This window comes from Castor canadensis, chromosome 10 (assembly GCF_047511655.1).
Source record: "Castor canadensis chromosome 10, mCasCan1.hap1v2, whole genome shotgun sequence".
Taxonomy (NCBI): Eukaryota; Metazoa; Chordata; class Mammalia; order Rodentia; family Castoridae; genus Castor; species Castor canadensis.
The window spans coordinates 81,252,387-81,268,723 of NC_133395.1; the positions used below are offsets into that span (position 1 = coordinate 81,252,387).

Genomic DNA, 16,337 nt, shown 5'->3' on the forward strand with positions numbered 1-16,337 from the left:
GACACCTTAAAGTCATAAAACAGTGGAGAAAATAAACCTCCTTGTGCCACCCTACCCTTCTACCCCACTCCCATATCAGTTTACTAAAGGGAGAGCCACAGATCTAGAGAGGCCACCCAGAGGTAATTACCTAGGTGGACCTGGGCCAATAAAAAGACATTGATCTGCCACCACCATGACCCCCGATAAGGCTTCCTTCCAGAACAGGAAACTTTAACTTGGAATCTCAACTGTACAGCTACCGCCATTCAATGTACAGTTGACAGGCTATGGTGCACCAGCCTGGGATTCTTCCTTGTCTGAGGGACCCTTGCTTACCAGTACTTGCCAGCTGACTGGAAGGGCATTTGCACATTAGCATTCCTCACCCCAGATAAACATAGTGCCTAACAATCAGACACCCCCACCTTTAATGGCTCATGTGTGGTCGAAGAGAGCTACCCAATTCGTACCTTTATTAATCAGACTGGGGATAATGACTGGGAAAGAAACAGGCATAGGAGGGACTGCCTCATCAGCCACCTACTATAATCAATTATCTGTGGACCTAACAAATGACATAAAACAAGTGGCTAGGTCTATAGTAACCATGCAGGACCAGCTAAACTCTCTAGCATCAGTGGTCCTCCAAAACGAGAGCAGGTTGGATTTACTCACTGCCAAGAAGAAGGGCTTTGACTTTTCTTAAACACAAAGTGTTGTTTTATGTAAAGCAGATAAAAAGAGATACAGCTGACTCCATTGTCTGGCCCTCTCCTTATGCTTCCATTGGCACTTGTGTTTGGTATGTGCCTTCTTAACGCCATAACTAACTTCATTAGCTCGCAATTGGAGGTGATAAAGTTACAGCTCCTGGTAACACAATATAGGTCTTTGGGACAAAAAAAAACCTTATAAGATTTCTAAAGTCTAATGTTGATGCTTGTCCACAAGTGAAAAAAGCATCAAAAGGGGGGAATGAAGAGGAAGATAGCCTTAAAACAGGGTTGTAAAACATGGTAAACTGTCAATTAAAAGCTATAACCTCAGACAGAGCTGTGAGGAATTGCCCATTAGAGCCATGCAAAAGTTTGGGACCAAGATGAAAGGCACCATGCAGAGATAAGCACCCATTCCTGCCTTCCTTTGTCTCCACTTGTAAATAAACTTTTCAAAGCAGGCCTCCCCTGCTGCTCTTATCTAAACCTTAGGTCTCTAACCCACTACTAGCCCTACTTTATGGGAGAGCACATTCCTTGTAACCTGATACCCTGCACTGCCTTTTAAATATCCTGTGAATCCTTTGTTCGGGGCTCAGACACTGGTACACGTCTGGGCCCGCTAGCGTAAAAATTAAAATCTGAGTTCTCCACTCCTCCGAGTGTTGCTTGGTTTCTCCTCTGACAATATTGCTGCAACAGAATCTCCTGCATCCCCTTGTGCATAGTTTGCTGCTGTATGTGGGTTGAGGGTGAGGTTTGCCAAGCATCATTTGCCCACTTCCCTGCTGTTTCCACCTTAAGACTTCCCTTCTTTGTGTACTAGAAGTCATTGATGGTGCTTTTTAGTCTGTAAGCCAATTAAGTATCCACTTGCTACAAAGGGCCCCCTATTTTCACTCTTTCAGGAAATATTGTGCTTCCTTAAGGACATATCCCAAATGTGCCTGATAGTGGGGGAACACATAGCCACTGAGCTCTACACCAGTGGTGGAAAACTGAGGGAGCAGGTGATCTGTCTTTAGTTTTCAGTTCTTTCAGACTCTGCCCAGTAGTACACTGCCCTGTGGAAGGGATGAGGCTAGGGAATGAAATGTGATCTCCAGGTCTTGTGCTCAGAGCTCTCAGCCTCCATAGGCAGCAAGCCCCCAAAGTCACCAGATAACTCCTGGATTGTGAGCACTGTGCCTGCCATGGCCTTAGAGCTATTTCCACAGTGTTCTCCTGGCACTGGACTTGCTGTAGTCATGGAGATGAGGACCACAATAAACCAGGCCACTAACTACCTGAACTCCTGATGCTTCTTTAATTTCTCTGCCCAGCCATGTCATAGACTCTCTCTCTTTGACCATTTCTATGGCTGACTCTCCCACAACATTCTGATAATGAGCTTCAGTTGTTCCTTAATTTTCTGAGTGCCTGGCTGGCTCAAAGGCAAATCTGCCTGGACAGCAGAAGGTCAGGGCAGCTCCTGTAACCTGAGCTCTGTTCTGGTGGAGAGTAGGTGCTTTGTTTTTAAAATCAACCTTAGTCAATGGAGCTGCTGCTCTTGGGTAGGGTGGGGTTGTTGACCTCTGAGCCTTTTGCTGCTCCATGGGCTCCTGCCAGGAGCCAATAGCTCACCCCACTCGAAAGTCTCCATCTTCCTTATTGTCTCTTTGGTGGCATTCTCCAAAGAAAGAGCACACTGTGGCTGCATATCCCAGAACTCCCAAGTCGCCACTCTTTATATCCCCAAAGTTGTTCAGCCTTAAGCTCACCTGTCTGCAGAAAGCTTGTAGGCAGCTTCTGGATTCTGAATTCTCTTCCACTGATGTCTAAATGCTTTGTTTTTGATACTTTCCATAGACAGGTAGGGTGGGGCCATGGAACACTGTTCCTTTTCCTTCCAAGCTCCTTTTAACTTCTCAGCTCACCAACAGTCAAAGCCTCTCCCTCTTTATGACCCCTAGAGCTGCAATTTTTCCATGTTTTTGAGCCCCCTAGAATACGTCAGTCTTCATGAGTAGTAGGCCCTCCTTTGAGCATGACTTGCCTCAACTATCTGAGATATGGGGAATGTAAGGTTGTCTTTCAGATCTTGTGCTGTCATGACAGTGAAGTCACTGTCCCATCAAATCCCTGCACTGGGGTTAAGATTCAGGGCAAGTGTGGTTTTTGTTCCAAAGCTAGGTCTGCCAATCTGTTGTAAAGGTCACTGGGCTTACCTTGGGGTGGGGGCTTTGGCCTGTCTTTCACCCCCAGGGGAGTTGGGTTTGGAGCTGCAAACCCTTACTTAGTTTAGTCTGTCTCCTTTCTATTATGACATTTTACAGCTGTCCTACCCCTCTTCATTGGTTTGCAGTGCTCTTCCTCTCTTTTGCTCCACTGTATATGGTTTCTTCTTTTTTATCCTGACTCTTATTCACAGAGCCCAATGGAGAAAACTTTTACTCTTCTGCCATCTTGACCCTATCTCCTTGACATCAAGATTTGAATCTAATGTTATTTACCTATATGAGTGCTTTTTAAGCTAAAATTTCCTTTTTGTTTCTTTTTTTCCTATCCTTTCTTTCTTTTCCCCTTCTTTTTTTGGTATTGGTTTGGGGATTTTATTCAAGTCTTTGTACATGCTCTATCAGTGAGTTGCACTCACAGCTCCATCCTTATTTCTTCATAATTTGATACAGCTGAGAAACTGGACATTTAAAACAAAACACCTAAATTCCTTTCTCCAGATAGGCAGATGTGAGGTAGAGAATTGACCAAATAAATTTAAGGAACTTAATTACTGCATGTAGTTCAATTCATACCTCATTTCAGATCTTTTGTTAAGTAATGAGCAGCCTAGTTCATCAGGCTTCCAGATTTGTACATTTATTCATTTAATAATATGCTGATAACTGATAAATTAATGCCCTAAATATTTTTTTAAATATTCCCTCACCTCAGGTCTCCATCATCTTCATTTTCAACTGTTGCAGTCTTCTAAAACATCTCCCTGTGTCTACTCATATTCCCTGGACATTCATCCTTCCACCACATTTATAGTGATTATCTCCATTGCAAATGTTAATATGAGTCACTCTTTAAAACATTAATGTTTGATATCTTATAATTACATAAAATTTTCAATCTAATATCTTCTGAAACCTATTTTCCTGTGCCTATTTCTCTGGCATTGTTAAATTGATGGTGATGTCTTCCTTGCCAATCCCTATGCTTTCAGACTATATATACCCAATGTAACACTTCTGTTTCCCTCTTGCCTTTCATGCTTTCAGCCTTTCCTACCTTTATCTAGTTAATCACACTCTTTAAGTGTCAGCTCAAGCAATACTTCTAGAAAAGCCATCCCTGACATGTTCTAGTGACACATTTTAAACTCCACATCTAGAATTTACTAGTATTTACTTAGTATTTACTGACTAAGATAAGATAATGACTGACTACACAAACAGTGGTTTGAATGATCTTCACCTTTCAGTTCAAGAAGAGAAGCCATGTAACAAGTAATACATGGTTCAAGTGTTAAAGCTACAGAAGAATTAGTGACAAAATATTAAGGTATTTAAGAAAAAGATGTGTGTTTCTCTCAAAAGCATAGCAATAGGCATAGCAAGAATGACTTCACACAACAGAGTGAGTCTTTAAGGAAGAAAAGATCTTTATCATGACATGGACAAAAACATGTTACAGATACAAGGAATGAAATGTTCACAGATAAAGGCACCAAGAGTAGTAGTAGTATTAGAAATCAACCAAAGAATATATTTTGTGGCTTGTTTAAAGTTTGAACCTGGTGACATCTAGCATTTTTTTCAAGTGATTAGTTGATGTTTAATTATCTAGAAGTACTTTGCAAAGAAGTGTATATTAAGCTCAAGATTAAATGTAATTTAAATTTCTAATTGATATAATAAAAAATTATATTGTTATTATAGTTGTTTTCTATTTTTATACAAACTATTACTTTTATCAATCCTTCCAAGTTGTTTATTTATCTAAATGTATGGATTTGTCAACAGACCCAGACTTAGGAGTGACATCAGAGAAAGAGCAAACAAAGCTTGATCATGGTGAAAATAACCAGCCAAAGGTATGTGAAAACATCAGTTTAAGTATCTGGTTTAATATTGTTTCCTTTGCTTTAATAAAGACTCATAGGTGAAATAAAATTGCCTCCCAGATTTGCCTTTTAGAATAACTACATCACAAGTTCATATTACTGTCTGATTTTACAAACAGAGAAGCAAGTTATAAAACTTAAAGCATTCCTACATTATACAATAACTTATGGCTAAATTTATCCATGCAATTGAGGCAAGAGTCTGTTTCTGAATATTTCTGGTGTTTCCTTTTGTATAATCTCTTTGGCGTGATAAAGAAGGCAAGATTAAATTTGAGCCTTATGATTATACAGTTTAAATTAGGAACAATATAATGATGGCTATTGAATTGTATTGATTATGAAGAGTGATCATCCCTTATGGTTCAAAATTCGTAGTTTTCATAATATAATTCTGTTTTGCCAATGATAAAAATGTTATTTCTCCCTTATGGTCTCTAATTGACTTTTGTGTTTATGTTGAGGGAGAAAATAGTGTTGTAAAATGAAACTCACTCCCTTTATTACAGAATTATATCTCCCAGAAAAAGACCTTTTATATTAGGTACAAACAATAACTTTCTACCTTATTTCATTTTTAACATCAGAGATTGGTAAATATAATGACACCACTTTTATCAGTGTCTATAGGTATATCAGAATATTTCAGAACTGGGCTTAATACATATAGTTCATATATGTGCATAACACCATTATGTTATATAACTAGAATGCAAATATAGACATTTATTTTTCTTTGTGATTGGTGCTAATTATTTTGGCTCTGAAAAATATAAAGTTTGCCTTTTCTGTAATTATTGAGCTCTAGAAAAAGGACTTCAACTCAGAATAAATTCTCACTAGTTAATGTATGGTAAGGAAAAAAGTCTTGTTGTGAGGAAGTCTTTATAATATTCAAAATCATTTGTTTCAGCCAGAAGCCAGTGTCTCACACCTGCAATCCTAGCTACTCAGACAGAGATCAGGAGGATTGAAGTTCCAAGCCAGCCCCAACAAAATAGATCACGAGACCCTATCTTGAAAAAACCCATCACAAAAAAGGGCTGGTGGAGTGGCTGAAGGTGTAGGCCCTCCTTTTCAAACCCCACTACCACAAAAATGTATCTATTTCAGTTTTTAGTAAATTTAACACATTTACTGAATTAAGTTCAGTCCAAACAAATAGTGAGAAGTTAAGTTTGCTGGCTCATGTTTTCTCCTATGTTAGAGTAAGGTAAATTACTTTTCACTTTTTAGTTACAGTTCAGTCATTTTGGGGAAGTTAAACATACATTAAGAAGATTAGCAGTTAAATTTTAATAATTTTTTATATTTTCTCAGTCTGCACTCTTTGGTTACTGAAGGATGAGGTTATTTTGAAAACAAGCACCCTCACCAAAAAAAAAAAAAAAAAATCTGAGAATCAAATCAGCAAATTAGTCCTCCACTATCCCATCTACAAAAAAAATACTCCAGGAAACAAACAAATATGGATTATGATAGAGGTGATATATCTGTACATTCAAGACTTCCTTAAGTGTAAAAGCATGAGGAAATGTTGATCAAATGAGAGATATTAAGGTGGAAAAATATGTACAATTTAGCACAAATGAGTAAGCATGTTTGAAACATTCTCATATATGTTGTTCCTTAATCATCTTCAGTCTTTCTATCAGTCTTCCACAGGCATATGAACTGGAAAAGTCATTTACCCTGAACCATATGAGCTTCTGAATCAAGATAATCATAGAAGTTGCTGAATACATATAATAAACTATAGGAGTCTGTTTACTATTGACTTAATAATAAATTTCATTTATTTAAACCATTAAATGAGAATGTAGTGGGAAGAGAGAAATCACTAAGAAGGTATAAAAATGGGTCTATGTTCCAGAGTTGCAGCAAATATTTTGAGCCCAAACCATAAGTTTATTGTGCTTTCATTTGCACAATTGCTCTGTTCTACTCAAACTAATCTAACTTATAATTCCAACAAGACTTTAAGCAATTTTGACAATAAACATGTATATCTCCAAAATTTATTTCTCCTCTCAAATTAGCCTTTTATATTATGTTCTTAAGTGAAGTTTGGTGAGTTTTGGCATATAGAATTTTATCACATTAGTAACATAGATCTTTAGCCAAAAATTTGATATTCGATTCCAAAGAGAAGCTGAGATTTGAGGTATATTGAGCTTTAAAGTTGTACAAAAATGTCAAGACCTTCTTCAAAAGTAAAGGCATGAGACTACTTTGTCAAAGTTACAGGCTTATTTTATTTGGTTAAATTAATGAATATATCAGATAATGTACCTAATTCAGGACTTACAGAATGGTATTATGTCTCTTGATATCATGAAATGCTAGCTAATCCTCTTAGCATCTTTGAATGAATCATTGAACTTTTCTTGTTTTTACTCCTATTTTCAGTAGGTAATTACTTAACTTTTATGGTTACTGAATGTAAAACTTTGGAATCATCTCATTTTACAAATGAAAACACAGTAGTTTCTTTCTGCTTCTTGTCTTGTGGCAAACATTGCTTCATACATTTCTGTGAGACCCTTCACGTTTTTGAGTCTCAATACCTAAATGAAAAATAATTGTAAAAGTCAGTGGGGGAAATAGTGTAGCAAGAAAGGAGAAGGTTTTATTTTATTACTAAAGCTCCATAATATCACAGTCTCTAAAGCTCACTTTTTATGGTAAAACTAGGTAGTAAACACAGAAAAGGACACATTCGTCTTTTTATTTCTGCCATTTTCATAGGGAGTAAAAATGTTAGATAACAAAGAGTGGATTTTAAAAAGGCAGGAAATGAAGAATGGCCCTTTTTGAAGTTTTGAAAAGATGTTATTTTCATTCAAACAGCAGAATGTAGGAAAATTTTAATCACTTGAAATGATAAAATGAAATTCTACAAAAATACTTTTTATGAACTAAAATAAAAAATTAGACTGACTCAAATGACCAGTTCCATAAAAACAACAAATTTCCCTTATTGAAAACTATCCGTTATCCTTAGTATCAATTTTCATTAAAGGCTGAAGAAAAAATGAAGAAGCACAAGACAAAAAAAGAGGAAGTAGGAGAAATCCCATGTGGTGGTGCCACTGCTGCTAACAATGAGTTGATTCTACACAACAGCAGCAGGAGAGTTGCTCACCAGCAATTTTCTGTTAAGGAGAATGGAGAACATGATGGGTAAGGCTGTAGAGAAATTTATCAATAGATAACTGCTATAAAAAATTTTTAATTTGATCTAATACTCATCACTAACACATTTTTTGATATTAGGAATTTACAGCCTTGCAAGGGTATCAGAAAAATATAAATAATGACATATCATTGTTTCCAATTCAACTGTAAATATTTTATTTAAAAATAATACTGATGATTGAAAATGTAAAGAAAAAGACATTGTCATGCACTTTTTATAAATAAAATTGATAAATAATTTTTGAGGAATAATTTATTGGTGCATATTAAAATTTCAATTATATCATTGTTAGCATAACAACTTCACTTGTAGGATTGAATCCTTCTGGGACAGGAAAATATGACTTGTAAACACATACATACCTATATTAAGTACATTCATTATATAATGTATATAACATAAAATAAGTACACATACTTAATAGTGTTTTACTTTTAAATGTATATATATACAAATGTTCATGAATTATATGCAATATTTGTGTTTTCGGTAGTTATGTAGGAAACTTACATATATATATATATGCGTGTTAAGGTATTTATTATACCATTATATCATGAAGTTGGAGGTAATGAGAATTGTTATCAATAAGGAAACAAATTATCATCTATGTAAAGTAATATAGTGTGCAAACAATAAGTGAGGTTAGATTTTCTATGCTGATTATTTTCTGATTAAAATCTGTTTGGAGAATTCAGTTTTAATGACACATCTTAAGCAAATTTTCTAGTAATACTTGCAACATCTATTGAGCTGCAAAAGGAGGCTACTTGCCGCATTGGCACTCTACATCATGACCTATAAAAGTATTACCCAATAGTTTTGTTTTTTATTCCAAATGCATGACTACTGTAACATCTTACCACCAAATGAATAGTGTATTGCTAAATAGTGTATTGCTAAAGAATCCACATGGGTATTCTTGTCTATTCCTGAAACTTACTAAAATTTCTTCAAGTGATATCTGATATACTAAACCAGAAATTGGCAAACTTCTTCATCATAGGACCAGATAATAAATATTTTAGGTTTGTGGACCATGGACCATAATGTCTCTATTGTTATCATCCAATACCTCTTGTAAATTGTAAGTGAATGAGAGTCCATTTTATTAAAACTTTGTTTACAGGGCTGGGAATATAGCTCATTGATGCAGTGCCTGATTAATGTAACTGAGGCCCATGGTTCTGTCCCCAGAACCACAAAAAACAAAAACAAACAAAAAAACCCAAAGCCCAAAATCAAAACATAAAGCAGGCAAAGAGTTACAAGGGGCCCAAAAGCACTAACTTGCTAACACTTGCACTAAATGCAGATGCTGAGAGTGTGTGAATCTTCTTTTAAAGGCACTCTCCATGCATGCCACTGACCTTTTAAATAATAATACATTTCAGTATATATACCATCTTTTCCACAGTGTCTTCATAGACATTGTACATTATCTCAGTTTGAAAAATCAGATTATTTTCAGAAGTTCTCCCCTTTTATCTCTGTTATGTTATTATTACAATATAACTAATTATATCATATATTCAATTAGTTTAAAATATCATAGAATCAGATGATTTTTTTATCAAGGAAGAAATTCTGCCCTTGACAATTTGGTCTCTCTGTGGTCTTTGAATGAGCAAATTATAATCAGCTTATGTAATATAAAACTAAAACTTTGTAAGAGATCTTTTACTTTAGTCCTTAATTTTGTGAATTTATTACTTAATACCTTCACCAAGTAGAGTTTTTAAAAATGACACAGGCTTGTAATAAAAAAACCCTTAAGTGCTAAAATGTACTTCATGGTCATTATGTAAGGACTGAAAAATGTAGCAAAAAGAAGGAAATCAGATGATTCCTCTGTTATGCCACTTAACAATGGTGTCCTAGAAGAAGTCCTTACTCACAGACTTATCTTTATTTTCAAAATGAGAAAAATTGAGTGTGTTGCTTTCCATGATAAACAAGAGCTATATCAGTCAAGTATAGTCTCTTCTAACTCAAAAACCTGCTTATCTTAAATAGGGTTTTTGGAAGACGGGAGTTTAGCAAGTTGTTGACATTGAGAAGGTAAGTGGGTTGACACCTGGGAAGAGTGGAAGTTAAAAATGGGCCAAGCTTCAGAAGGCCAGTTTTGAGAGGTAAGTGGGTTGTTCTCTGCAGCAGCATGGCTATTTCAATGCTATTCTTGCTTTTGTAGGCACTGGAAGCATGTTTGTTGAAGTGCATTTGATCAGATTAGACATCTTTCAGAGAGAAAATTACTGACTTTGGTTAGATATAAAATAGTTATCTACATACCATTTTTCTTGTGAATAATTTGCTTTTGGCACATTAAGGAGCTTCATCAGATAACAGTCTGTAGTGGGAAAATTTCCAGTGTGAAAGTTCAGTCCCTTTGGAATGTTTTGCTGTTGTATGATATCAATATCATGTGACCATTCCATGTATTTGTTCCTTATAAAAACAGTTACAATAGTCTATTAATAAAGCCAGCTTTTTAAATATTAGGATTAGATACTAGATTAGATACCAAAGGCATATGAAATTTGACAAATCACTATTTTCAAACAAATTCATAACTAAATAGAATATTGTTATTTTGAAGTATATATAATGATAAATATTTATTTTAGAAGTAGGATTTTATCTCAAAACACTTAGAAAATTTATTTCATGTGATTTAAGAAATTTTCATCTAAATTAAACTACCATATTTAAAAATAAAACCACAAATGTAGAATGAATGTAATTATTACTCCCATGTCTAAGAATCATTGCCTATAGACAGTATGTTCGGGTGTTTCAGTGTAGCATTCAAGTTTGGTGTAACACTCATTTCTTACCACTTACTTCTGTGTATTGTGTGCTTTTGCTTCTAAGTTCCTAGGAAATGTAGGTGCCATTGACTTAATCTTTGTTCTTATACTCTATTCTTTAACTAGAATGACTTTTTTCCTCTCCTTTTAGCCTGGTGAGCTCCTTTTTTATATTTTATCTCTTTTGTAAAGTCTTTTTTACACTCAGATACAACTTTCTATATGTTGAGTCTTATGTATATCACATTGGTTCATAATTGTATATAAATCTGTTTTTCATAGTATTTACCTATACTACATGGCTTTTCTGAATCAGTCAATAAATTAAAACAGGAAAGCATTGCAATTTTGCCCAAAATGTATTTTGATTTTTGTTAGTAGAATTATGCAAAAACCATGGGTTTTAAATGGCATTTTAGTGGTTCTGCATTGCACGTGAAGGAATTTAAAGAAAAAGGAAAATGAAAAATGGAATGTCAAAGCATCTATCATTACCAGTGAATGGCAAGGCCCATTCACTAACTGGTGGTCCTTTATAAGTGAAAGATGATTATAGGTTAAGTGAAATCCATGAGGATAAAGTAAGGTAAAATTTTCTTTTCTTCCCTGTAATATTGTCTATTTTTGTCCTGAATTCATTTATCTTTTTATTTGTTGTGTTCTTTGTTTCACTTTGGTGTTTTTCTTTGTTTCACTTTGGTGTTTAAACAGTGCTTATATAGTTTCTTTTATTTGTTCTTGTGCTTTCTCAAATTCTCTATTTTTGTTGTCTTGGAATTTCTTGAGTGTCTCCTGTACATTTTGGTTGACCATATCCAGTATCATCTCTATAAAATTCTCATTGATTACTTGCAGGATTTCTTCTTTCAGAGTGTTCTTGTGGGCTTCATTGGGTTCTTTGGCATACTTATCTTTGTTTTCTTGGAGTCTGGATCTGGGTATCTGACTTCTTCATTTCCCTCTGGTTCCTGTACTAATTTATTGTTGGTGGAAACTGGTTTCCATCTTTTTTCCATGTTCCCATCATTGCCCATGCTACAGTTATTGTCCCTGTGCTGTGTGTAATTCATTATTGTCTAGCTTGTAATAATAACAAAGGTGATATCTAGAATGGAAGGTTGAGAGGAGAGGGAAGCAAAGAAGGTAAAGAAAAAGGGAAAAATACAAAACAAAACAAAATCAAACAAACAAACAAAAAAACAGAGCCAAAGAAATAAACAGGGAGAGATAGTGTACTAATCAACAGTGAGCTAAACAGGCATTAGTGAGACAGTAGAGGATTAAAAAAAATCCCTACGTTCAAATGCAATAAAGTTTCAGTCTTAATAGTTAGTCCTTCATCATCCAGTCCTGGTGTTGGTTTCTGAGTAGTAGTTCTCATCAAAGGGGGGAAAAAGAAAGAGAGATCCCAAATTCAAATGCAATACAGTTTCAGTCTTAATAGTTTTGGTGTTAGTCCTTCAGCATCCAGTCCTGGTGTCTGTGTTCTGCCTTGTCTCATCAAAGAAAAAAAAGAGAGTCTGGAGACAGCTTTGTAAATGTCTATCTGAGGCTGTGGCTCACCTACCCCCTACTGTCAGCCAGCTGCTGCTGCAGAATGAGCTTTACACTCACTTAGGCTTTGTTTATTTAGAGTTATCCTGGGTGCATGCCCCTTTTGTTTTCTCTAGTATACAGCCCTACCGCCTGTCACAATTGCAGTCCTTTTTTATTTAGAGTTCACGTGGGGAGGGGCTCCTCCCTACTCTCTGGTGGAGCGTGCCACACTTTAACCGCTGTTGGATGCCTTCTCCTCTCTAAGCACACTGGGGGAGGAGGCGCCACTCCTGCCTTCTCCAGCCGGCTTGTTTATTTACAGTTTGTGTGAGGGGGTGCCCCTCCCCCACTCTCTGGAGCTCAGGGAGCCCCACCCTCTTTACTATGTGTCCTTTTTTTTCAGCTGCTTATTTATTATTCAGTTTGTTTTTTTCTTTTTTCCCTGGTGGGGGTCAGTCTGTTTTGAGGGCTATGCTGATTTGGCCCAGGGTACCGCATGCCACTTATTTGCTTGCTCACCTGGTGGTCTGCATCTCCCAAGCAGGTTAGAGGCTGGCATCTGGCAGTGTGGGAGCCCTCCTGGTTTCTCAGTTTAATGTGGAATGGGGATGCTATGTGCAGGCTAGGGGAGTGGAAGTGACGGAGTTTTGCCTCTTTTTGGTGGTTTCTCCTGTGAGGTGTATCTCCAGCATCTCTCCAAGAGTTTACTTTAGGAAGCACACTTTCTGCTTCCTCCCTCTTCAGCCATCTTGGAATCTCTCCACATTATTGGATTTTAAATAGTTTGTAAACTTTGTGAATAGGAGAAATACATTGAATTGCAGATGCTGAGGTTTTTCTATTACCAGACAATAGTTCTCGGTGGTCTTTATATTTTGCATATTTAATATTTGCCTGAAAAGTTGTGTGTTTTTTGTAGGTCCCCAAGGAAATCATCTGATGAAAAGACTAAGGTATTATAATATATAATCAAAATAGTAATAACCCAAAAATATGACACAAAAGGCAGTGATACATTAAAAAATATAACTTAAAACCACTGCAGAAATGTAAAGTAAAAAATAAAGAATCTTTTGTTATGTAAAGACAGCTTGAAAACATGATTAAGAAGGAGCAAACATTGATAAAGTTATCCTTTTGAAAAGGAATCCCTTTACAGAAGTATCTGTGGTTCTGCTCATATAAAAAGGATGGCTTATTACCTCTTGTACAGTTATCACATCACAGACATGCATATATATGAATGTATGTATATCTATGTAACATTTTGAGATGTTACTTATTTTATAGGTCAAAAACCAAGTAACTTCTATGAATGACCCTAACTTATTAACTCCATTGTCTGAATCAGACTCAGAGGATTGGGAGCTGTGTAATTATGAGGGTATTCCAATTATATTTGAAGAATTTCCTCAAATGGATTCCAAAGGTAGGGCCATTGCATACATGGATGGTATTTTATGTGTATATAGTAATATATACAAACTTTGCTTAGTATTATGTCATTGACAATGGATGTATTATAGTTTTGTTGATATCAGAAATATTCCTTAAAAAGTAGAATGAAAATTATTGCATACTCTCAGCCAAAGCATCATGATCATCCCCATTGTACTTTTCTCAGTGTAAATGGCATCCCAGACTTTAGCTGACTCTGTTTCTCTCTGTGCTTTACCATAATCAGATACAATAGTCTCACCTGTAAAACTGCAGTACCCCTAGAGTTTAGCCTGCTCCCCCACCTCCTGTAACCTGTATAATCTGCAATCCTAATTATACATTATCAGATTGGTGAGATATTTTTACATTGATTGTACTTCATTTTCTCAGTCTTTTTTCAAATTTTCAATGTGCAGATATTTCCATATTTTATCACATTTTCTGCAGTTCAGATATTTTTATAATGTTCAGGGATTTTTTTTTCCTTTTTATAAACTATATGTAATTTTCAATTGATGTTTTTCCCTACATATTTATGAGGTACAGTGTGATATTTCCATACTTATGTACAATGTATAATGATCAGATTTAGGTAACTGACATATCACTTCAGACATCTGTCATTGCTTTGGGAACATTTTAAATTCTATCTATTTTGAAATATTCAATTATTATCATCCATAGTTGTACTGCTGTGTTGTAGATTTTTAGAAGTGATTCCTCTTATCCAACTGCACTCCTGGACCTATTTACTATTTTCTCTCCATCTTACCTCTTCCACATACCTCATATGCTCTGTTCTCTATTCTATTTGTTTATTAAATTATTTAATTTGATGAATGGGGATTTAAACTCAGGGCTTTTTACTTGCAATGCAGGTGTTCTACCACTAGAGATGCACTGCAGTCTATTTCACTCTGGTTATTTTGGAAGTGGGATGTTGAGAGCTATTTTCCTGAGCTGTCCTAGAACCACAATCCTCCAGATCTCAGCATCTCCAGTAGTCAGAATTATAGGTGTTAGCCACCAGTACCTGGGCTCTATTCTCTACTCTAAGAGATCAAAACTTTGCATGGGAACCACCTAGAGGCTTATTTATCACTTTTATTGATCTCAAAGTATTTGGCTTTTTTATCTCTATTTCCTGTTTTATTTTATCTTTGCTATTATTGCAGCCCATTTGAATTACTATCACAAAATATCATAGATTAGGTCTCTCATAAGTAAACCAAATAGTTGCCAAATTCTGGAGACTAGAAGTTAAAAATGAAAGCAATAGCCAATTGGTGTTTGATGAGGACCTGCTTCCTGGTTCAGAGATGGCCACATTTCCCCCTGCTTACTCACATGGCAGAAGCAGTGAAGATTCTCTCTCTCTCTCTCTCTCTCTCTCTCTCTCTTTCTCTCTCTCCATTTCCTTCTCTCTCTCTCTCTGATACTGGGGATTGAACTCAGGCACCTGTACTAGCAAAGCAGGTTCTCTGCCATTTGAGTCATTCTGGCACCCCAGGTCTTTGTTTCTAAGAGCATTAATTTCATTCAAAGGGAATCTGCCTGCATTACCTAATTGCTTTCAAAAGACCCCAACTCCTATTACCCTCCCTCTATGATTAGTTTTCAACATGTGAATTTTAAGGGGATACAAACATTCAGAGTGTAGCCATCATTTATTATTTGCTTTCCTCTGCTCTCTTTGGGTTTGATTAGGTCTTTTTTATATTTTTAAGGTAAAAGTCAAGGCCACTGATCTGAGTAACACTCTTCAAATAGAAACATTCAGTGCTGAAAATGCATTGAAGTATTACTGTAGTTATAGTCCGTGAATTCTATCATCTTGTGTTTTTAACTTTTTTGGTTGGAAATGTGTTTTGGTTTGTTTTCAATACTTCTTCAACCCAGGGTTACTTAGATGTGTGTTGATTAGTTTCCAAATATATCAGTATTTTCCTAATTTTTTGTATTTCTAATTTCATTACTTTGTGATAAAGGGAATATGCTTTGAAATATTTAAATTATTTTGACGTATTCTCTTTAGTAAGATTTATTTATTGTTGGTTAGGTGGTTCATCTCTAAGTTTTTTTTTCAAATTATCTCAAATCCCAGAAAACATCACACATATAATTAGGCTTTCATAGAACCAACTGGTATTGTTGAAGGGCAAAGTATAGTTCTATATTTGTTACCATGTTCTTTGATTTCTATCAGTCTGCATCTCTATAACTCTATTTTGATGTTTAAAAATGACTTTAATGTCCCTAATATCTCCTCTTGTGTTTTATTTGAAGAATGAGTTGAGCTGCTTAAAAGAGTTTGATCTTGTTTTGATAACTCGTTAGATGTATCAAAACAGTGTTAAATCTAAGGTTAATTCCTCACTTCCAAGGAAATACCTTTCTGATTATTCTATCCAATATCTGGTGAAAGAAGAGGTTTACTCTTTCTGGAACTGTGTGAGCACCAGGCATGGTTTCCTATGATAGGTAGTTTTCTGGCACATATGTGTTGCATTATTCTGCTAAATATTCCAGGGGCTCTTTGCAGATCT

General features: G+C 35.6%; 1 long non-coding RNA gene across 1 annotated transcript; it reads left to right on the forward strand.

Moving 5' to 3' along the window:
* The first annotated feature begins 4,701 nt into the window (after positions 1 to 4,701).
* On the forward strand, positions 4,702 to 10,146 carry LOC141411328 (uncharacterized). The gene is made up of 3 exons (XR_012436099.1): positions 4,702 to 4,776; positions 7,829 to 7,989; positions 10,022 to 10,146. It is a non-coding gene; the product is annotated as an uncharacterized lncRNA (long non-coding RNA).
* The last annotated feature ends 6,191 nt before the right edge of the window (positions 10,147 to 16,337 follow it).